The following is a 24,714-nucleotide window of genomic DNA, read 5'->3' on the forward strand; positions in this document are numbered from 1 at the left end:
TCCACCGCGGCGGCCGGGCGGCCGGGCAGGGAGCAGAGCTGGGGGTTGAGAGCCCGGGCGGTGCTGCCGCGCCCGCCGCAGGCAAATCCGCGGACGGGCCTTCAAGACCCCAGGGCTGGCCGGAGTAGGGACCTGGGACGGGTCATTTCACCTCCCTGAGGCCTCCGTGTATTTGGCTATGAAAAATAAAAGTTGTGTGGAGGGGCTCGAAGGTCCATTTCAGCGGGAATTGTGTGCTGAGGCAGGTTGTCAGGCCCCCGAAGGCTGTCCCCGAGCTGGGAGGAGTCCGCTGCCCGAGCCCGGCGCCCTCTCCCCCAACCTGCTGGTCCACGCTCGCACCTGGCCTTGGCACACCCCTTTGTTTTCGCACGTGGTTTTCCTGCCGCTGGAGGCAAGCCAGGTCCCGCCTCTTCTTTCGTGCACCTGGTCTCCTTGGAGCCTGCCCCAGCGCCGCCTCCCTGCGCGCGGACGCCGCTCCCGGCACACCCGTTCCACGTGTCCACATCAGTCCCTCATCCCAGTGCTGCTCACCGTGGGTCTCGGCCCTGGGAGGTGAGAGCGGGAGATCGGCCTCTGTCCTTCCCACAGTCGATGCCCTTGAAGAAGTAGCTGCCGCAGCGCTGCAAGGACAACAGGTGAGGAACCGTCTGGAAACCCAGGGGGAAACAGGAGGATGGAGGCAAACACGCTCTCAGCGGTCTCTGATAGAAAGACTGAATGCTGACACAGAGCAGTGATCCGAGGCGCACAAGCAAATGACCGACTGCCTTCGCTGTTCTGATTTTTTATTTATATTACATTTCATATTGATGAAAATTTTGTATTTGAGAAATGTTTTATGTTTATTGGGGTGATTTTATTTTATTTTATTTTTTAAAGATTTTATTTATTTACTTGAGAGAGAGACAGTGAGAGGGAGCATGAGCGAGGAGAAGGTCAGAGAGAGAAGCAGACTCCCCATGGAGCTGGGAGCCCGATGCGGGACTCGATCCCGGGACTCCAGGATCATGACCTGAGCCGAAGGCAGTCGTCCAACCAACTGAGCCACCCAGGCGTCCCTATTGGGGTGATTTTAATCTCCTATTCTGTGAACGGATTGTTCGTATGTTCCCATGTTTGTTCGCTTGTTTTCCTTTGATCCAGTATACAGTGTTTCCAGGTGTGCAATAATGAAGCAATTCCATACGACACTCAATGCTCATCCGGACAAGTGCATTCCTCGGTCCCCAAGTCCTCCTTCACCCAGCCCCAACCCCCTCCCCTCCGGCAACCAGTAGCTTGTCCTCTCTAGTTAAGAGTCTGTTTTCTGGTTTGTCTCTCTCTGTTTGTTTGTTTGTTTGTTTGTTTTCCTTTGTCCATTTTCTTTCTTTCTTCTTTATTTTATTTTATTGTAATTTATTTAAGACAGAGAAAAATAGTGACAGAGATAGCGACAGACAGCACACACAGGGAGGAGAGGGAGAAGCAGCTTCTTTTTTTTTTTTTTTTTTTAAGATTTTATTTATTTATTTGAGAGAGAGAGACAGTGAGAGAGAGCATGAGCGAGGAGAAGGTCAGAGGGAGAAGCAGACTCCCCATGCAGCTGGGAGCCCGATGCGGGACTCGATCCCGGGACTCCGGGATCATGACCTGAGTCGAAGGCAGTCGTCCAACCAACTGAGCCACCCAGGCCTCCGGAGAAGCAGCTTCTTAATGAGCAGGAAGTGGGACTCAGGATTAATCCCCAGACCCTGGAATCCTGACCTGAGTAGAAGGCAGAGCTTAACTGACTGAGCCACCCAGGGGCCCCTGTTTGTTTTGTTTCTTAAATTCCACCTCTGAGTGAGATCATACAGTATTTGTCTTTTCCTGGTTGACTTATTTCACTTAGCTCAGTACTCTGTCGCTCCATCCACGTCATTGCAAATGGCAAGATTTTTTTCTTCCCATGCTTTAATCAAATTTATTTGCAGGAGTTGTTGGTATATTAGGAAAGTGAGTTCTTTGTCATGGAAGTTGCCATTTCTCAGTTTGCTGGTTTTTTTGTTTTTTAGCATAGAAATATTTATGCTGTCTACATTGTCCTTTTGTAGCTTCTGAGTTTGAGGTCATTCTTAGAGAGTTCTCTGCACCACTCCGAAGATTATTTCAGTTTCCCCTGCCTTTCATTCATGAATGCCCTTAATCAGTCCAAGTGTAACGATGCAAGGTGAAGTTCAGCTGTGGACCACCACCTCCCCGGCAGCATCCTGCTGTGTTAGGGTTAGTGGACCATGTGCAAATAGCACCACCTGGAGGCCAGCTTAAGACGTTTGCACTCTGTGCACTGGAGGCAGAGCTCCAGTGGCCACTCTCCTGGCCAGCAGTCTTAGAGAAGATATGCAAAATAGTTGAGGATGATAATTCTTGGGGATGTTCTCATATTACAAAGATTTGCTTTTCCCCACTTCCATCCTCCCTAGGAATGAGAATGTACATGAAGGGGAAAAGATGTGTTTGGGTGTGGGGGCCTGGGGCATTGGTAGCGGAAACTTTTAGCAGCTTAAGAGTGTGTTTACCTCTGATCCTATCCCAAACCAACCCTTGGCCACAAGAAACTGGCCCTGTCTTGTCATAGGACATTCCTGGAGCCAGCCATCTCTTTCCTGTGCCTGATTCTCTAGGAGATTGGTCCTGGCCAGTGTCAAGTGTCCCAGGTTTAGCTAGAAAGCAACTCACATTCAGGTTACCTGGCTGGTGTAGTCGGATGGCTTTGGCTCAGGTGGTGATCTCAGAGTCACCCTGATCTTAGGGTAAGGAGACTGAGCCCCACAGAGAGTCTGGTTAGCATTCTCTCTCCTCCCTTTGCCTCCCTACCCCCCGCATGTGCACTCTCTCACACAAGTAAATCTTTGCTTTTTAAAAAGATTCATATATTTATTTGAGAGAGAAAGAGAGCATGCCAGCAAGGGGGAGGAGCAGAGGCAGAAGCTGGCACCTCACTGAGCAGGGAGGCCCGATGCAGGACTCAGTCCCAGGATCCCGAGATCATGTCCTGAGCTGAAGGCAGAGCTTAACTGACTGAGCCACCTAGGTGTCCAGTAAATAAATCTTTAAGAGAAAAGAAAAGAAAGCAATTCACATTTAAGACCAGTTTATGGCATAATGGACCTGGTGCTCAAGCCAGCCTGGGGCAGCGAGCAAGCCTAGAAACTCAGCCCGGTTTACCGAGTAGGATTGCTCCCCCAAGAAAATCTTTTCTCCATCTGCCAAACTCCAGGGGTGACAGAGCTCTGCACTACCCGTGGGCATTCCTGGTTAAAAGCTTCAGACAACTACTCTGGCTAAGTAAAAAGGACTTATTGAAAGAATATTAGGGAACTTGCAGAGTAAATGGGAAAGAATCAGGCTTAATTAAGAATAGTTGGGAGCTGGGATGCCTGGGTGGCTCAGTGGGTTAAGCCTCTGCCTTCCGCTCAGGTCATGATCCCAGGGTCCTGGGATCGAGCCCTGCATCAGGCTCTCTGCTCAGCAGGGAGCCTGCTTCCTCCTGCCTCTCTGCCTACTTGTGATCTCTCTCTCTCTCAAATAAATAAATAAAGTCTTTAAAAAAAAAAAAAAACTGGTTGGGAGCCAAGAAACTAGGGCTAGATAAAGCCCCAAGAACCACAACAATGGTCTTCCCAGGCTCGTGTGCCCTCCCCATGAACCCATGAGCCCCTGTGACCCTACAGTCATTTCTGTTGGCCTGCCCTCCTCTCAGGGTTCCAAAACCAGGGAAAGCGCATTTGGTTGGCTGAGTCTGTCACATGCCCAAACCCCTGAATCCTCCAGGGTGAGAGGGGATTAGATCTGGCTCCTAGTTTCCTCACCGGTAGCCCACACCAGGGCAGGTTCTCTCCACTCCAGAGACTCTAGGCCTACTAGGAGAACCTGATCAGGCAGAAAATACACGCATCACTACTTATTTTTAAATGCTGAGCAAGAAGATACCTTGCCCCAGGGAGTGCTCAGCCTGAGCCTTTCAGGGAGCACCCAGGTCAGCTAGAATTCACGAGATGATAAGAATGGGGATGGGCGGTGCTTTCTAGAGCACTGGGTCAGGAGCAGGGCCAGTGACCTGAATTGAGGTAGTGGCGCCTTCAGGCCCTGAGGACGCAGGAAGTATCCCCCCCCCCGCCCAAGACACCCCCAACCTCCCTACCATTGCTCAAACTACCCTATGTCCTCGCTGTCTAGAAGGGGATTTCTTAGTTTGAAGGAAGCCTGTGTGTCTCATTTTTGCTAGTTACGCCACAGGAGCGGGACCACTAAACCAGCCTGGGAAAAGATTCTATCGTGACCAGTGCTGTAGGAGGCTCTAAGGCTGGCCCAAAGGGAAGAAAAAAAAAAAATCTAAAGGGGGGCTCCTGGTGGGAATGCCACGGGAGCAAGAGAAACGAGGGAATGAGATCAGGGAAGCACTTATTTGAAAGAGGAAGGAGTGAAATTCAGTCCAAGAATTATCACTGAACAATGTGAAGTTAAGGGCCCCATGACGCATGCCCCTGTGAAAAGAAGAGCTAGAACAGGATTTTTTGTTTTCATTTTCATTTTTGAAGGAAATTTTCACCCCTCCTAACAAGGCCTGAAGTATTCCCCATATTTTGGGTTTTTTGTTTTGTGTTGTTTTGTCTTTGTTTTTCGGTTTTTATTTTTATTTATTTATTTTTTAATTAACAGCTTGTCGTTAGTGTAATGGGGGTGGAGGGGGTATCTTTGGTCCTTGTCTTTCTCCTCCTGGGACGCTGGGTTTTCTCTCTCTCAGTTGTCCTGTGCTGACCTGGGCTTCTCTAGCCCCTTGGTGCCAAGAAGGAAGAGAATGGCTTTACAATCTCCGGCCAGTTCCCATGCCCTACTCTGAATGCTGTAGTCAGGGATATTTCTCGGAAGACACAAGGCTGCTCTGGGCTGGGCAGAATGACTCAGGAGGCAGCTTTGTCTGAACTGGCAGTTGCCAAACACAGAGGCACCGGTGGAACCAGGAAGGACTTAAGGCAGAGTGTGTTTTAAAGGGGATTTAGCTCTAGAATCATCCATGTACCCCCAAGTTATTACAAGTGAAGACTAATTACAAAGATAGAAAGGAAGAAATGTAAATACATGTGCACACACACACACACACACACTATACACACATACTGTATGTATACAGTTGACGTTTGAACAACTAGGGGCTAGAAGCACTGACATCACCCCCACCTCTACCCCAGCAATTGAAATCTACTCAGAACTCCAGATGCCCCAAAACTTAGAGCCTGTTGACCAGAAGTCTTACTGATAACAGAAACAATCAATTAACATTAATACAGTATACGTGTTATATACTGTATTCTTACAATAAAATAAGGTAGAGAACATATTGTTAAGAAAATTATAAGAGAAAAAAAAAAAAGAAAACCATAGGAGAACAAACCTTTACAATGCTGTATGTTATTTATTAAAAAAAGAAAATCCGCATATAGGACCTTGCACACGGCTGGGTCAGTTGGGAGAGCATTCGACTCCATCTCTGGGTCATGAGTTCAAGCCCCACACTGAGAGAGAGCTTACTTAAAAAAAAAAAATTCCTCATCCAAATGGACCTGCATTGTTCAAGAGTCAGCTGTGTATATAATCCCTAGGCTGCTTATTTCATAAGAAGAAAAATTATCACTGGAATAGTTAGTTGACCATTAAAAAGAGAAAGAAAAAAATCTTGAGATCTGCAGTACAAGTGTGCGAGGCCCATGGCATGTACAAGAGGCTGCGGGACAAAATCCCTGACCGGCTTGTCAAACCAGACTGCTTCTCCGAAACTCCTCCCTCACAAAGATTGAAGCCGCTGACTGAGATCAATGCGGCCACGTGGCCTGGGAGCTAGAAACATCCCCAGGGAAAGGTCTGGGCATAGGCTTTCCACTAATGGCCATTTACCGCTGTGTGTTTCAGTTGCTTCTCTGTCTCTTTGTGTCTCTCTCACACACACACAAACTGAATTTTTTTTTTAAATTATAAAACAAATGCACTCAGACCCAGGAATAAAAAGAAATAAATTGGAACACACAGAGTTAAAAATGTCTATATAGCATAAAAGACTGAAACCAAAGCCACATGACAAAGTAGGGGAAATATTTGTAACACATGTGACAAAGGACTAATTTCTCATTTACTGTGAGTTTATACAGCAGAGCGTGAGAAAGACCTACAACTCAGTAGAAGAATGGGCAAAGGATAAGAATAAGCAGGTCACAGAGCAAAAAACTTGGCCTCATTAGTAATTTTTTTAATGCAGATCAAAACAAATATACTGCTTTTCTTCTGTGGTATTAGCAAAAGTATTAGAGCATGATAATACACAGTAGTGTTGACAGGGAGCAAAATAATTCACTCTCCCGTTGGCAGTAATAGGAATTGGGGTAGTCCTTTTGGAAGGAAAACAAACAATTCTATTCCTAGAAATACTATAGATAGAATCATACTGCCAAGATATGTACAAGAATATTTATTATAGCAATATTTATAGCCAAAATATATACAAATAATTTAAACATTTATAAACCGAGGTCTAGATAAATAATGTTTGGAATATCTATACCTTAGAATTCTATTTGGCCTTTTAAAAAATGAACATCGCTGGGGCGCCTGGCTGGCCCAGTTGGTAGAGCAAGCAACTCTTGATCTTGGGGTTGTGAGTGCAAGTCCTATGTTGGGGGTAGAGTTTTAAAAAATGAATATCTCTATTTGTTAATACAGGAAGATATTCCGGTGGCTGAAAAAAAGCAACATACAAAACGATGCACCTGTAATATGAGGCATTTTGTGAAAAATCAGTGGTTGTCAGAGGTTTTGTGGGGGAAGGGCCAGCAGGAAGGATGAATAGGTACAGCACAAAGGATTTTATTTATTTACTTTTATATATTTTTTTTTTTTGAGAGAGGGAGAGTAAGATGGGGGATGGGGAAGGACAGAGGGAGAGGGAAAGAACCTCAAGCAGGCTCTATACCCAGCACACCCCAATGCGGGGATTGATATCAAGACCCAGAGGTCATGACCTGAGCCAAAATCAAGTGTTGGACACTTGGGGCACCTGAGTGACTCAATCATTAAGCATCTGTCTTCAGCTCGGGTGGTGATCCCAGGGTCCTGGGATTGAGCCCTGGGTCGGGCTCTCTGCTCAGCGAGAAGCCTGCTTCTCCCTCTCCCACTCCCCCTGCTTGTGTTCCCTTCCTTGATGTGTCTCTCTCTGTCAAATATGTAAATAAAAAATCCTTGGGAAAAAAAAAAAAGAGTGGGACTTAACGGACTGAGCCACCCAGACATCCTAGCAGAGAGGATTTTTAAGGCAGTGAAACTACTCTGTGACATTATAATAACGGATACATGTCATACATTGACTAAACCCACAGAATATACAACATTACAAGTGAACCCCAAGGTAAACTACGGACTTTGGGTGATTGCCATGTGTGAGCGTAGGTTCATCAGTTGTAACAAAGGTATCACTTTGGTGAGGGATGTGGATAATGGGAGGGAGGCTTTGCATGGGTGGCGGCAAGGAGAGGGCTATAGGAAATCTGTGTACCTCCCTTTTAACCTTCCTGTGAACCTAAAACTGCTCGAAAAAGACAATCTTAAAAAAAGTGAAAAGAATTACAGGAGTGTCTGGGCGGCTGTGTTGGTTAAGCATCTTACTCTTGATTTCAGCTAACATCATGATCTCAGGATTGTGAGATGGAGCCCCATGTTGGGCTTTGTGCTCAGTGGGGAATCGACAGGAGATATTCTCTTTTCCTCTGCCCTCCCCCCAGCTAGCACATGCTTTCTCTCTGTCTCTCTCTCAAATATATAAATAAATCTTTAAAAGAAAATAAATAGAATGACAGTAACATACCACCGTATACCCTTTATAAGAAAAACAAGTATTCCTGCCAGAACAGCGAATGATATATCCTGATTGTTGAAATTTTAAAAAATACATAAACCTTTAAAAAGATAATAAAAATAATTATAATCTCAACACCCAAATATAACCTCTGTTACCGTTATGGTGGGTTTTCTTTTGTTCTCTTTTCCATGCATATGAACATGGTCAATATGAACTGTACCATAGTAGTGAGGACGCCCGAAAAAGTTTTCTGAAATCACTGAAACTAAAACCTAGCTCCAGACTCTGACTGCTGAATTAGCCAATTACCCCCTTCTCAGAGGTCCCCTTTCTCCTGGACTGCCCAGGACCCTAGAGTTCACGTAACATACAAAGCCCTATGGACATTGACACCTATTGAAGAAAAGCCCATGTGTCCTCAACTCCGGACTGTGGCTCTTTCTGCAATTGCCCTTTGCCACCACAAGGTGTCACTCTCCGGTACCCCTGCTGGTTCCCACCAGGCTCTCAGACTGGGAGGTCTGGGGAGGAGGAGTTCTACTCACTTAGCATCAGCTAGTCTAGAGTCCTTTACCAGTTCCCAAGGCCTCATTCTTGGCCGCCAGCCCTTTCAGGCCTCCAGCCCCAGCACTGTCTCAGGACTAGCTCCGATGAACACCTGTTGATTTTGCCACCCCCCTTTTCTGTCTTGCGTTGGTGTTTCCAACCCTTAGAACAGACTGGGCTTGTTCCTCCTCCCTCCTGGACCATAGAGCTGCAAATTATACCTTGCCCCCAAGACTGACTTTTCAATAGGTTTTCACACAAAATGTTGGTCACTGGTTCCCAAGCTTCCCTAACAGTAGGGCCTGATGGCCTCTGGGGGCCCAGCCCTTCAAAATAGTTAAATTCTAGCTTCCTCCCTTGGAGGAAGGGGACTCCATGGGATGGGGAGCCTCTCTTTCCCCAAAGAACACATTCTAGCACTCTTTTCACAGAGCAATGAATAAACAACCCATGAATTACATCTCCAGTGTAATATCTACTACATATGAGTATTGGTGCTTATATTTTTATATGCTTATAAACATGACATATATAGGTCCATAGCCTGATTTTTCATGTAATGTATCTTAAGCATCACCCCATCTCTTAATAAATTCTTCATAAATATTATTTTTTTAAAAAGATTATTTATTTGAGAGAGAGAGAGCAGGGTAGGGGAGGGGTAGAGGGAGAGAAAGAGACCCAAGCAGACCACACGTTGAGCATGGAGCCCAACGCAGGGCTCGACCTCACCACCCCAAAAACGATGACCTGAGTGGTAATAAAAAGTCAGGTGCTTAACCAACTGTGCCGCCCAGAGGCCTCAACATTATTATTTTTTTGAAAGATTTTAGTTTTGAATAACCTCCATACCCACGTGGAGCTTGAACCCACAACCCCAAGATCAAGAGTCACACACTGTACTGACTGAGCCAGCCAGGCATCCCCATAAACATTTTTTTAAAAGATTTTATTTATTTATTTGTCATAGAGAGAGAAGCGAGAGAAAGCACAGGCAGACAGAGTGGCAGGCAGAGGCAGAGGGAGAAGCAGGCTCCCCGCCAAGCAAGGAGCCCGATGTGGGACTCGATCCCAGGACGCTGGGATCATGACCTGAGCCGAAGGCAGCCGCTTAACCAACTGAGCCACCCAGGCGTCCCCCCATAAACATTTTTAAAGATTGAATGAGGTTTTTATCGTAGGGCCGCATTGCAATTTTTGCAGTGATTAACCTGTTACCAGACACTGGTTGTCTCCAATTTTTCGCTATATTGACTGTTTTTGTCCGTGCATCTTGGGATGTGGTTCCCAATTTTTTTCCTTGTAAGAGACCTCGTGTTGGAATTTCTGAGTCAAAAATATTTGTAAGTCTTTTTATTCATGCCATAAGAAGACTCCCTGGAAAACACACATCAGTGTGTGCCACCAGCAGCAAGCAAGATGTAGAAAGCTTGGCTTACTGCATGCTTGTCAAAAGTAAAATAATTTTCACAAATCTCTAACCAGGGATAAGTGAAAAAGAATTTATTCAAATTTGCAATTAATTACAAAAGTGAACGGTCTTCAACGTATGTCTCTGCTTCCACAAGTTGTGTGCTAGTTAGCTTTTGGCCACTTATTTATTGGCGTTTTTATTTAATTGATTCACGTGACCCCATTATTTATGGAAGATAGCAATCTGTTGTCTGTTACATGTGTTACAAATGTTTTCTCAGCGTAATGCTTAATTGAAAATTTTATTAATAACATTTGTAGCATCCACAAGGTTTTTCTGTTATTTACGAAATTTTATTTATTTATTTATTTATTTATGTAATCTCTACACCCAGCATGGGGCTAAAACTCATGACCTAGAGATCAAGAGTCCCATTTTCTTCAAACTGAGCCAGCCAGATGCCCCTTAAACAATTATTTTAATTGACTAAGCCACCTGGGTGGTTCAGTCGGTTAAGCAGTTACCTTCAGCTCAGGTCATGATCCCAGGGTTCTGGGATCGAGCCCTGCATTGGGCTCTCTGCTCAGCTGGGAACCTGCTTCTCCCTCTCCCTCTGCCTGCTACTCCCCCTGCTCTTGCTCTCTCCTCTCTCTGTTGAATAAATAAATAAAATCTTCAAAAAAAAAATTTATATACAACGAAGTGCACAGATCTTAGGTGTATATACCAAAGAGTTTTAGCAACTATCTATACTCTGTGATGTACATGTTTTTAATTTTTATATATTCATGTTTCTTGGTCTTCTCCTCCAGTGGTCAGTATTAGGAAAAAGCAAAAGACCAAAATGGACCCAAAAAGAAGTTATTGGGTGTCTTATGTAGACAACCCTTCATGTTCAACCTTTCTTGTCTTTGATCTGTTTTACACCTCTGGAAGTTGTAGAAAACCAGTATCAATACAAATTGTTCTTGTCCATATAAATGCAAATTAATCATGTCTGGTGGAATGGAATTGATTATTGCCCTGGGAATAGATACATTTGCATTGATTTATAAATTCCTTTTAGCATTTCTTATTTGCCTACGTGAGGGCAGGGGGTAGGGGAGTTCTTTGAATTCTTTTGTGAATATCTCACTGGGTCCTTGATTAGTATGAGTTCAGTAAAATCTTTGACATGTTCATTTTATATCTCTGCATGAGAATCATGATCATGTTCTCTTTAAAATATTACCTTTAAACATCGCTATGATTTAAGGCAGGAGTTTAATAGATCATGGCCTGGATTCATTCTGGAAACAGTTAATTTTCAAGATCAAACTGAGTTTATTTAAAAGGGTTTAACTGGGGGTGCCTGGGTGGATCCTTCGGTTAAGTATCTGCCTTCAGCTTAGGTCATGATCTCAGTCAGAGTCCTTGGATAGAGTCCTGCATGGGACTCCTTGCTCAGCGGGGAGCCTGCTTCTCCTTCTGCCTGGCTTATGCGAGCCCTCTTTCTCTTTCTCTCTCTGTGTCAAATAAATAAAAATCTTTTAAGAAAATTAATTTTAAAAATTTAATTATAAATCATCAAGAAAAGCTAGAATTATTTCTTGTGCTTAGAAAACATAAAGAAATATATTCATGCATGTTTCCAAATTCCCTGTAAAAGAGGGTGGAGTCCATATACGGGTTCTTTCTGGGTGTTTGTTTTTGTTTTTGTTTTCATTTACTACCTCAGCTTCTTCTCAAAGCCTTAAAACTCAAGGAGCCAATGAGCTGTTAGGGATTCCTGGAGCGCCAGCACTGTTTTCATTCATTTCTAGTTCTCAGTTCCCAGCTGACTCAAAGCATTCGTGAAATGAAGTAGTTTCACAAAGTAGTTTCACAAAGCATCTGTGAATTGGGCTAGCCTCCACGAGGGGCAGGAGAGAATGTCGTCCGTCTCCCTGCCCTACCCTCGGCTGGGCAGCCCAGTGCACCGAGGCCCTCTCAGTCCCTCCTTTGTCTCTCCCCGCTCCTTCCCACTCCCCAGGCCAGTCCAAAGGCAGAACCCGAAGACAGCCCCAGGAGAGAGAGAGGGGGTGGGACTGGGTAGGGGTCGTGCTGCCGGGACAGGCCCCTCTGGCCAGGCAAGGTGGGAGCCATTTCCACCAGCCCAAAGGTTGCAGAAGTAGACAGCAGGGGAACTCGCAGCGGGTAGACTGGGAAGCTGAAGAACAGGAACTCTAGGGCCCTGGCCAGAGCACCGTTGAAGAGCCGACTGTGTGTGCAGACAGGGTGGACGGTCAGAGGAACCATAAGCAAGGAAGCCAAAGAGGCAGCAATGGGGGTGAAGGGCAGGCCCGTTACTGTAGGGGAAAAGAGGAGAGGGAATGAGGACAATAGAGTTGAGGTCCTGAAGCAGAAGCAGGTTCCTGATAAGGCCATGCCTTGGAGGCTGCATATGTGAAGGTCTACATCACTGGAGTAGAGGAGGTGAAGGGACCGTGAGAAGTCATGGAGGATGGGGGCAGGACGCTGGTCCCAAAGCCATATCACGACTGCAGAGTGGCCTGAAGGAGAGGTTCGCAGCTAAGGAGTGACAGCAAGGGGTGGCTGTGGCCACGTGTGAGGGACGTTGGGGCAGGATAGCCAGCGCCTGGAACAGTTCCTCGGCTCAGTGTGCCTCCGGTCATCAGCAGCAGGAACCCCACATCCCAATGGGAATGCTGTCCGGGGAGCAACGACTGGTGGGTGAAGACGGGGGCATGGGGGTGCGTGGGGGAAGGCAACGAAAGAGTAAACAATTCTTTTCTTCACCTGAGTTTAGAATTTATTGAAAGATGGATTCGGATGGAATTCATTCAAATGGATTTTTCACTCAGTCAACAGATAATTATTGAGTATTATTTATGTGGCCAGAATGGGCTAACGATGTAGCAATGAACAGAACAGTGATATTGCTACACTCATTGAGTTCACATTCTGGCTGAAAGAGGTGGGGCTATACAGCTTTAAAAATGAATAAACCATATCTTATGGTACAATAAACTGAGCCTGGCTGACTCAGTCAGTAGAGCGCATGACTCTCAATCTCAGGGCGGTGAGTTCAAGCTCCATGGTGGGTGTGGAGTCTACTTAAAAAAAAATAAAATTTTAAACTAAAGCAGAGAAAGAAACGGAGAATGCTGGAGGTGTAATTGTGAACAAGATGGTCCAGAAAGCCCTGGATGCTGAGGTGGGAAGTGAGAAAAGACCAGAAAAAGATGGAGCGAGCATGGCCTCCTTGTTGAGGGAGGACCTTCCGGCCTCTGCGGGGACTTGCAGCCAATCACAGTGGTTCTATTTTCCTTGCGCGGGATTTTGGTTCAAGGGGTGACCACTGACACGATTCTGACCCATGAGACGAGAAAGGTAAGGTGCCCCGTGCCTCCTAGGCATAGTCTCCAGATTCTGAAGAAATGGCCTCAATCTCTCTGTGGATTTTTCTGTAGCCCATGTGACACCTGAGAAGGTTGCAGGCACCTGATGGCAAGTGGGGCGCCCACCCGCGATGGCATGTTTTCTTCTAGGATCTTTATGGTTTTAGGTCTTACATTCAGATCTTTCATCTATTTTGAGTTACTTTATGTGTACGGTATAAGAAAGGATCCCGTTTCATTCTTTTGCATGCAGCTGTCCAGTTTCCCCAACATCACTTATCGATGAAACTATCCTTTCTCCACTGCATATTCTTGCCTCCTTTGTAACAAATTTATTGACGATATATGTGTAGGCTTTTTTTCTGGGTTCTCTCTTCTGTTTCATTGATCTATGTGTCTGTTTTTGTGCCAATACTACACTGTTTTCATTACTGTTGCTTCATAATAGAGTTTGAAATCAGGGAGTGTGATAGCTCCAGATTTGTTCTTTGTTCTCAAGATTGTTTTGGCTATTCAGGGCCTTTTGTGGTTCCATTGAAATTTTAGGATTGTTTGTTCTATTTCTGTGAAAAATACCATTGGAATTTTGATGGGGATTGCACTGAATCTATAGATTGCTTTGGGTGGACATTTCAACAATTTTAATCCTTTCAGCACATGAGGATGGATTATCTTTCAATTTGTTTTTGTTTCCTTCAGTTTCTCTCATCTATGTCTTATAGTTTTCAGAGTATATGTCTTTCATCCCCTTGGTCACATTTATTCCTAGGTATTTTATCCTTTTTAATGCAATAGTAAATAGAATTATCTTCTTAATTTCTCTGTTAGTTTATTATTAGAGTGAAGAAACACAACAGGGGCACCTGGGTGGCTCAGTTAGTTAAGCATCTGCCTTTGGCTCAGGTCATGATCTCAGGGTCCTGGGATGGAGCCCCGCACTGGGCTCTCTGTTCAGCGGGGAGTCTGCTTCTCCCTCTGCCTGCCACAGCCCCCTGCTTGTGTGCTCTCTCTCTGACAAATAAATAAATCTTAAAAAAATAAACAAAAAATAAATAAAATAAAAGATTTTATTTTTAAGTAATTTCTATACCCATTGTGGGTCTTGAACCTATAACCCCAAGATCAAGAGTTGGATGCTCTACCACCAGCCACGTGCCCCAATAAAGATTGTATTTTTTTTTTTAAAGATGTGTTTGAGAGAGAGAGAGAGCAGGAGGCACAGAGGGAGAGAGAGAGAGAGCATCTCAAGCAGACTCCTCGCTGAGTTTGGAGCCCACTGCGGGTTTTGATCTCTGGACCCAAGCAGAAACCAAGAGCTTAACCCACTGCACCACCCGGGTCCCCCCAGTAAAGACTGTATTTTTAATTGGCATGGTTTTAGTCGTTTAGGGAATGTTTGTTTTCAGGGAATGGAAACCGCCTTAGAATGGCTCCAGACTGAAAGGGAGATTTGGTGGGAAGGTATAGGGCCACCTGGGAGCCTGGGAGCATGAGACGGGGCAGGAACGAAACCAAGCCCACAGGAGACTACAACCAAAATCAAGGAGCCATGTGGCCTGGCCCAAGATTCAGCCCCTGTGTCCTCCCGGATCTTCTGCTGACACTGGATTCATCCTTCTGCTTGGCAAGTCCACTTCCTTAACTCCCTCCGTGGGGCCCCCATGGCACCGTCAGGCCAGTGTTACCGTGACCTCTCTGGTCTCAGCGTCAAGTAGGGAGTCCCCAGAGTGCCAGGTCTGTATCACTAGGAAAGAGAATCTGACTGTGACCACTGAGTTTGAAACCTAGATTGAAAGTCCTCTCCCAGTCCAACCATCTGTGCAGGGACAAGTGGACTCCTGCGGGGCACATTGGCCCCAGGGACCCACTCCAGCAGGGAGGGCATTTCTCACAGATGAAGGATGTGGCCTGGGGAGGGACCTCAAAAGGTCCACAGGTGTAGCCCCAAGTGCTTGTTCATAGGCACTTGGAAACGCTGGATCCGATAGAACATGTTAGTTCGTCAGGAAGGTAACAGAACAAAGTGGCCAAGATTTGGGATCTTGTGAGGATGACCAACCATCCTGATTTGTCCAGGCCTGAAGGACTTTCCAGGATGCAGGCTTTCCATGAAACCAGGACAGTTTTTAAGCATTTCCCAGGATAAGAGACATTTACTGCTAAAATTAGGGAAAGTCCTAGATAAAACAGAATGTGTTTGTCCCCCTGGATTTTGGAGTTGGATCTGGTTTTGAATCCTGGCTTGACTGCTGTAGCTTTGTGTCACCCTGGGCAAGTCACTTTATCTTTCATACCTTAGTTTCTTCCTTGTGCGGTGACAATAATAGTCCTCACCTTACAGAAGGAGATAAATAGCTGGAGAGGGCTCAAAAAAAAAAAAAAATTAGGCAACTGAATAATACACACAGTTAAAAAATGGAAGTAAGGGCACCTGGGTGGCTCAGTGGTTAAAGCTCAGGTCATGATCCCAGGGTCCTGGGATCGAGCCTCACATCGGGCTCCCTGCTCAGTGGGGAGCCTGCCTCCTCCTCCTCCTCTCTCTCTCTGCCTGCCTCTCTGCCTACTTGTAATCTGTCAAATAAATAAAAATCTTTAAAAAAAAATTTAAAAAATAAAAAATAGAAGTAAAATGAACAGGTCTCACTTCCACCTCTCTCCCTCAGGCCACAGGCTCCCGGTTGCCCTCCTAGAAGTAAGCAGTTTGGGGGGCCTGCTAGTGGCTCAGCCAGTTAAGCATCTGCCTTTGGCTCAGGTCATGAACTTGGGATCCTGAGATCGAGCCCCACATCAGGCTCCCTGCTCAGTGGGGAGCCTGCTTCCCCCTCTTTCTCTGCCCCTCCTCCCGTTTGTGCCTCTCTCTCAAATAAATATAATCTTTTATTTTTTTTTAAGATTTATTTATTTATTTATTTATTTATTTATTTATTTATTTGATGGACAGAGATCACAAGTAGGCAGAGGCAGGCAGAGAGAGAGGGAAGCAGGCTCCCTGCTGAGCAGAGAGCCCGATGCAGGGCTTGATCCCAGGACCCTGGGATCATGACCGGAGCCGAAGGCAGAGGCTCAACCCACTGAGCCACCCAGACGCCCCAATAAATATAATCTTCTTTTAAAAAAAGAAGTAACCAGCCTTAGCAGTTTCTCATGTATCATTACAGAGGTCTGTGAATTATAGAAATATGTATATACAGGTCTTTTTAATTCAGATGTTGGTAGGCTACAGATCCTACTCTGCTGTTCAGTTTTTTTCCTCCTGTAATCCTAAATCTTGGAAGGCATTCCACATCAGAATATTGAGCTTTTCCTCATTATTTTTAATGGCTGTGTAGTATTTCATAGGAATATCTTAATTTATGTAGCCTGTTGACTGACATTTGGGACGCCTCCTATTCCTTGTTACTGTAGGCATTATGACAAACGATGTGATATTACCTTGTATATACATCTTTGTGTACTTTGGGCATCATGGGCACACACAGAAGTGGGTCTGCGGGACAAATTCCTAGAAGTAGAAGTGCTGGTCTCTTGGCTAATGTTATTAATATTATCGGTGTCTAAGAAGGCTGATGTTGGATCCACTCTTCCCTTCCACAGGCAGGTAGCAGCTATCCATCTGACCGTAGAGATCCATAGCTAGACCTTTTGTGAGTAAGAAGTCATTTAAGCCCTGGTACTGACATCTTGGAAGGTTCTAGAACACCTCAGCTACCTCACCTCTCCTCTCCCTGTCTGCATCAGCATGTGACTTCTTTCCCGCAAAATGGGTCCGTTGAGATGGTGTCTTAGCCTGGGTTCCTTAGAAAACAGATCCTGAGGCACAGTTCATGTACTAGCACTAGGTGGGAGCGGATATTCCCAGGGGAGCAGGAGTGCTGGGAAAAGGGGTGTGAACCCAGGAAAGAGGAAGCATAGATGTGAGAGCAGGCATCACAGTGCTGGCCACAGCTTTTGCAAGCACAGTGGCTTCCTCTGCCTCATGGGATATTTTTGGGAAGGTGGATAAAGCTTCTGCATCTCTGAGCTTCTGGGGGGGGGGTGGTATGGGAGGAGGGCAGCGAGGGGGGAGAGTTGTTTGCAGGCTGCTGAAGTCTCTCATTAGTCAACGTTTGCCCCTGAGGATATCAAGTCCTTCTCTCTTAGGAGCTGAGCAGCCAGACTCCTCCAGCCATTACCGCCAACAGCCTCTGCGACCCACAGGAGCCTGCAGAGGCCCCATCGTGTGCAGCCGAGGACTTGGGAGGGGCTCCACAGCCACAGAGAAGCCACATAGCAGAGTGCAGAAGCATGGATGCTGGCATGAGGCCGGGTCCTGTTTCATGCCCTCCCATGACCTGGAGGACCGGGAGCAGCCCGAGAGCAAGTCACTGCAAGCATTCTGGCCGGAAAACAAGGCAAGGTCAGGATTCTAATGGCACATAAAGTGAGTTTGGTACAGATGGGGACATTGCTGTAGGGCGCCGATCCCGGGATGTCCATTTTACTCCCCTTTAGTGGCATCAGTGAAGTCGGGATGCATCTTACAACCGACAACTTGCTAGAGCTTAACCGGCAGGTTTGTTTCCTCGCTTAGTTTCCTGTGGTGGCATTTTAGATGAAATACGGTAATTTTTTTAGGCTGATGTGTGTCGGCTTGTCTCTTGGTATCCTGGGCCCAGAAATATACTCACAGAAGAGGGATGCCCATCTCCTATGGGAAAGACCCGTAAAAGGAAGAGCAATTAACAAATTCATAAATCAGGGACCTCATATGTCCGTTGTTGATAATGAACATTCACTACAGTTAATATGGCCATTTGTTGCTTGCAGCTATCAGTGCTTGAAAATGTTTGTCAAGGTCAAGTCCAGACTGTGAAACAAGAGTTCTTTTGTGTGTTCCTAGTGCGTAATGGCTTAATGAAGCTAGAACTCCATGCTGAAGATTCATGCCGCCTTTGCTTTGACAAAAGTACAATGGCAGGATCACGCTTTTTTTTTTTTTTTAAGATTTTTATTTTTTTGACAGAGAGTAAGAGCAAAAGAGAGATCATAGAGGGAGAGAGAGAAGCAGACTCACCACTGAACAGGGAGCCTGATATGGGGCTCCATTCCAGAATCCCAGAATCATAACCTGAGCCAAAGGCAGAAACTTAGCCAACTGAGCCACCCAGGTGGCCCAGGATTCCGCTCTTTTTAAAAATTCTTCAATTTTTCAATTATTTAATTTTTTTTAATTTATTTGAGAGAGAGCACAGGCAGGAGGAGCAGCAGAGGGAGAGGGAGAAGCAGGCTCCCTGCTAAGTAGAGAGCCCAACACAGGGCTCCATCCCAGAACCCCGGGATCATGACCTGAGCTGAAGGCAGGCGCTTGAATGACTGAGGCACCCAGGCAACCCCCATTCATATGAAGTGTCCAAGATAGGCCGACCTATAGAGACAAAAAGTAGATGAGTGTTTGCCTAGGGAATGGGAGAAAGAAGGCATCCAGGCTCACCGAAAATGAGTGATGGGTTTCTTTTGGAGGGGGTCTGATGGAAATGTTCCAGAATTAGATAGTCGTGATGGTTGCCCAACATTGTGAATATGCTAAACACCACTGAGTTGAACACTTAAAATTTTTGTATTTTATACTATATGAATTTTATCACCAAAACATTTTTTAAAGAAGCCAGCATAGCACATTGCCTGCAACCTAACAAATACTTCTTTTGTTCCCACAGGATAGGAAAAGGAAATGCCGCTTAAATCATTGTAGTAGAAAGAAATATTATCATCTGATCTTCATTGTTCCCCAAGTAGTACAAAGTGAAAATCTTGTGGCCTTACTTTAGATCATCTATGGAAGTATAATGTCAAGTATAAGGTCCCCAGTAAATACAGTGCTGTGTTAATGACATTAAAAGTTTAAAATGGGGACGCCTGGGTGGCTCAGTTGGTTAAGCAGCTGCCTTTGGCTCAGGTCGTGATCCCAGCGTCCTGGGATCGAGTCCCACATCAGGCTCCTTGCTCCGCAGGGAGCCTGCTTCTCCCTCTGACTCTGCCTGCCACTCTGTCTGCCTGTGCTCGCTCTCGCTCACTCTCTCTCTGACAAATAAATAAACTCTTTAAAAAAAAGTTTAAAATGACCAAAATTTTTAAAAAAATTTTTATTTTTTATAACCATATATTATTAGCCCCAGGGGTACAGGTCTGTGAATCTCCAGGTTTACACACTTCACAGCACTCACCATAGCACATACCCTCCCCAATGTCCATAACCCCATAACCCCACCACCCTTTCCCTACCCCCCTTCCCCAGCCCCCCTCAATTTGTTTTGTGACTAAAATGACCAAAATTTTAAAGGGCCTTTAAAAGTTAAAAAAAAAAAAAAAAAGACCCAGCCCCCCCACCCCTACCCAGGGTGATTCATGTGTCTATTAATGTTTGAGAAGCACTGTTCTAAAGTTCATCTCCTTGACTACAAGACCTCCATGTCCTTCCTCACCCTCACTCAGAAACTTCTTCCCTTTTCTTAGAGGCATTTCCAGATGTGGCACTCCCTCCCTTGTAAAGCTTGGCACTACCACGTCCTCCAGGCAATGCCACCCCACGGGTTAGGAGGGGGCCTCTCTCCAGTTCTGGATTGCAAGGCATCCCTGAGCCCAAGAGCAGAGCCAGTGCCCAAAGTCCCAGCCAACGTCTGTTGGGCACAGCTCTCTGCATTTCTTCGTCTGCTTTCGTAAGTAGCTGGAAAAACACTCCAGACACCACACTGTTCCCCAGCTTGCCTTCACCTTTTCTTTGAAGGCACCTCTGTCCCCCAAATCTCCTCTCTCCTTTAAACAAAAAAGTAAGACACCAGATGCCAGTACACATAAGAACATCAAATGGAGTAGGGGAAGAAAGAATTCTCCATTCTCCCTGGAAATATCTGAACTGTAGTTTCCGGTCAGCCAAAATTTTTTAGTACACACACACACACACACACACACACACGAAAGATATGTAGCAAAATATTAAATGTTTTTTAAGTGGGTTGTAGGATTTCTCTATTTCTTTGTATTTCTACTTTTTCAAAAATGAATGCCCATTACTTACATAATCATAAAAATAAATAAAAGCTTTTTGTTAGAGGGAATAAGAAACTCCCCACGATGATGGAATATGTGATTTCAACATGCATTTTTAAATAGAGACTGTCTGTCTTGCAAAAATCAGCCTGTGAGGGTCACAAAACTTCCTCAGACGATTCACTGTACACAGAAACGTCTTTTATGAGCAATGTTGGCTTACCAGAGACAGGAAACAACTTGGTTCCCAGATCTTAGAAGGAGGTTGTAGGGAAGCCTTCTGGAAATCTCGGGCACTCCTCCAAATGAGAACACATCTTTACAGAAGATAAACTGTATCTTCTCTAAGGAGGGAGTTCTTAAGGGAACTACCTCATTATCATATCGGTTGGTGATAATCCCTGCCTGATGCTTTTTATCACATTAGGCATTAGATGCTTTGTTTCGAATCTCTACCAAGAAGGAGTTGAATTGGTTAATTTTCCTGGAAGTGGTTCAGCTTCAAAGGGTTTCAAATAATTTTGCTGTTTGTTATTATGAGCAAGGATGAAAGCTGCTCATTTCTAATTTTATTCTCTTTTACATGAATTTTCTGAACCCTTCACAAAGAGTACATTTAAATGGGTAATTCTAAAACATGGCATTAAAAGATTAATGGGTTTGTTGAAAAAGATGTAAAATATAGACAAGCAAAAGCTATTCCCGTATTTATGTATATATACGTGTGTGTATATTCACATGCATGGATTTTTTTTTTTTCAACAGAAATAGTGCAACAGTGGGGAATTTTTCAATTTCAAGTGCCTGAACTTTACCACTCAGACTAGCTTAGGCAAGACAGGAATATTTATTGACTCATAAAACAAACTTAAGAAAAAGTCAGGGCTATTTCTGGCCTCAGTGACCAAAGGCTTAAAGTCTCTGGGGACTGCTTTCCTGCCTCGGACTTTCTGTGAGCCCCTCACTCTCAGGCTGCAGTTTGTGGGTCAGGAAACCGTCTGCCCATCCCCACAGCCTGGCCTCTTCCCATCATCCCCTACAGGCAGGAAAAGGTCTTATTTTCTTTGGTTCCAGATTCAGAAGTGCGGGGGCACGTCCCTGACAGGCTCAGCTTGAGTTCCCTGCACACCCTGTGGGGGATCATCATGGCAAGGAGGCACAAAGCTGCGACCCGTTCAGTCTGGGTCCGGTACCCACTTCCAAACCACACCCTGTGACAGAGGGAGGGTCGGAGAAGAAGACACCTGCTCTCATCGGAACCGTGGGTGGTGCTATTTTCTCCAGAAAGTCAGGTGCTGTTTTTTTGGAGAAGGTTAGTGGGCGGGTGTATAAATGACCAATATTCACCACATACAAATGGGTATTTCATCTGCTTTGCCACATGGTTTCTTACTTGTTTTTACATTTTTCATTTTTTCCACGTTCTGTGTTATTTCAGCGGTCATAGCATTTCATGGCAGAATGATATTCTACCAAGAAACCCAAACATGATGGCTAGAAGTGACCAAGACAAGAGGCACCCACTAAAGTTGGCAGAGCAGGGAGACAGAGGATGCCCGGGTCCCTGGTGGTGGCCCAGAGCTGCTGTCCCAGCCCTATTTTTACACTTCCTGAGACACAAGAAAAACAGCTCCTCCTCTGGCAATGCCACAGGGGTCAGGTTTCTCTTACGTGTAGCCCAGTGTGGTTCCTTATGGAGGTCTTTCCAGACAGCCTTCTGCCATTAAAAGCAGGCCAGGGAATTGATCCTCAATGGGGAAGAGAAGCGGGAAAGTGATGCTAAGAACCCCCAGAGAGGTCGAAAGGGAAACTGACATAAAAGAAATCACTGCCTGCTTCTTTCTTTGAACTGTTAAAGGAAACTGGCACGGAGAGCATCCCCAAGTAAACATGTGGTAGTTCTAGATGAATTGAGCAGGAAAAGGGTCAAAGGTAACACCCCAAGACTAATGCTGTAGAACATGGAGGGTTCCAGAAGTCTCCAAGTGCTTCCAGTAAAAGTAAGCAGAGTAGCTGAAGTTGAGAGCCAGGAGATCTCACAAAGGATCACCATATGGCTGAAGACCTGTGGCCAAGGTTTCTGGGCAGCAGCCCAAGTAGGTACCAGAGAGAACAGGCCTCCAGGTGTGAACAGGTCGGTGGAGATGAAATGAGTCCAGAGGTTGACATGGAAGATTTGGTGAGGTGAGGTGAGCACAAGTAGGTAACAGAAGCCAGTGGAGGTCTGCTGAGAACTGGGGCCTGTTTCCCCAGTGCCCGATAATATCTTGGAAAAGGTTGTAAATGGAGGAGAGACCGTTGGGGGAGAGAGACAGCGCTCAAAGGGAGTTTAAATTCTAAATTGACTAAGGTTGGGGCGCCTGGGTGGCTCAGTGGGTTAAGCCTCTGCCTTCGGCTCAGGTCATGATCTTAGGGTCCTGGGATTGAGCCCCGCACCGGCTCTCTGCTCAGCATGGAACCTGCTCCCCACCCCACCCCACTCCCTGATCTCTCTCTGCCTACTTGTGATCTCTGTCAAATAAACAAAATCTTTAAAAAATTTTTTGACTTAAGTTTACCCAAATTTGACTATTTTAAACCCAAAATGTTTTTTTTTTAAGATTTAATTTGTTTATTTGACAGAAACACACAGTGAGAGAGGGAACACAAGCAAGGGGAGTAGGAGAGGGAGAAGCAGGCTTCCCACTGAGCAGGGAGCCCTATGCGGGACTCGATCCCAGAACCCTGGGATCATAACCAGAGCGGAAGGCAGATGCTAACCAACTGAGCCACTCAGGCGCCCAAAAATTAAAAAAAAAAAAATTTTAATTAAAAAAAAAGCCAGTTGCAGCGCCTACTAAAAATCTTTTTTTTCATCCTCTGCACCTGCATTGCCTTCTCTCTGGCACACCTGTAAGCACCCAACTCCTAATAGGTCATGGGCCTTGTCTAAGTGGCCACCAGCAGTACCTGGCCTCTTGTCCTCTACTGGCTGTTTTTATTACGAGACCAAGCTTCTCCTCCCCTTTTTCTTCCCACACATCTGCTAGTGGTAAGCCCGGAGAGAGCAAGGCTGGGGCAGAAGGAACAGAGACCACAGAGAGAGGCAACGGACAGCCGCAGCCAGGTTCAGTGACTCTCATTCCTCTCCCCTCCACATTCCTTCCTGATTGATTGAAGAGCCGTGGAATCTTCCTGATGGCAGAATGCCAGAAAGAGCCCTGAGGGGCCCGAGATGTCATTGATTCTCCAGATCCTGGACTATGTTCTAGTTGCGTGAGGTCTGGTACTCCCTAGGTTTGCAGGGTGTTCCTTGCTGCTTCTGGGCTCCCATGAGATTTGTTTTCCCTATTTCTGTCTAACTAAAGTACATCCACTAAGCAAAACCAGACATTTGTTTGTAGTGGACAGAATTCTCCCAAATACTACTGTGGTCATCTTGCAGATGACTGCCGCTAGACAGCAAAAACAAATGAGACGCCCCAGCTATTTGGGGCGAGGGGCAATATTATTTGGTATTTTAGTATCTTCTATGGTTTCTCTCCCCTGTTGACCTGTGAGCTTCATGGAAGCAATGGTCCTACATTATTCCTGGGGATAACCACAGTGCCCAGAACAGTCTGGAATGTAGAACGTTCCCAGCAACTGTTTGTTGGAAGATGTTGGAAGATGCACCATATATGTTTGTTGACGGAATGGTTGAATTAGCACTGAAGGAGTCTTTACATTAGTCATGAGCTGGTAATTTAAAATGGTCTCGTTTTTTAATTGCCTCGAATCAACAAACAGGATAGATAGATGCGTTGTCTTCATTGTAAAGAAAGGCTTCTATTGTTTTTTTTTTTAGGTAGGGCCCCCCGCCCCCCAACGTGAACACTAGTTCTCCCATAAGACCCAGTGGCCTCCACAGTTCGGAACCCAATACACATTTCCTAGACGATCGTCATGACACCCTCGCCAGCCTCTTCTGGCTTTTAACAGGCGTGTTAACCAGTGGAACTGTGAGGCTAACGGAAGGGAGCAGAACGTCTGTTTTCTGCTAACGGCTTCTGAGTGGGGTTTCTTAATGCATAGTCTGAGTTGCCCTGGAGCCGGCCGCGGGCAGACACCATGCAGGCTCTGGCGTTCGGCGACGGGGGACCTGGAAGAGGAGGATCCACAAGCCCGCGGCGGTGAGCTGCCCCGCGCTTGGCAGAGGGCGAGGTGCCAGAGCGCGGGAGACGCCGCCGTGGGTACATGGCTGTTCCGCGGCAGTCGGGCGAGGCCAGGAGGCTCCGGTGTGCAGATCCCTCTCTCCCCTCTAGAGGAGCAGCTCCCGCGGTAGGGAGAATTGGGCTTAGTACTTGCCACCGCTCGGACCCCTGGTATCCCGGGACTCCGGGTCCTTTGCGGTCTAGTTCGAGACTACATTTCCCAGCAGGCCGCGCGGTGATTGAAAGCTCTGTCAGCCTATGGACGGACGAAGCTTCTGGTCGCGGAAAATGAGGAGCCAATGGTAAGGGAAC

At 45.9% G+C, this 24,714-nt stretch overlaps 1 long non-coding RNA gene across 1 annotated transcript; it reads left to right on the forward strand.

Moving 5' to 3' along the window:
• Positions 1–18: 18 nt before the first annotated feature.
• Positions 19–19,092, forward strand: LOC101671272. The gene is made up of 3 exons (XR_200292.3): positions 19–635; positions 17,345–17,600; positions 18,901–19,092. It is a non-coding gene; the product is annotated as an uncharacterized LOC101671272 (long non-coding RNA).
• Positions 19,093–24,714: the final 5,622 nt, after the last annotated feature.

This window comes from Mustela putorius, unplaced genomic scaffold (assembly GCF_011764305.1).
Source record: "Mustela putorius furo isolate JIRA1106 unplaced genomic scaffold, ASM1176430v1.1 tig00003875_pilon_pilon_pilon, whole genome shotgun sequence".
In the NCBI taxonomy this organism is placed as follows: Eukaryota; Metazoa; Chordata; class Mammalia; order Carnivora; family Mustelidae; genus Mustela; species Mustela putorius.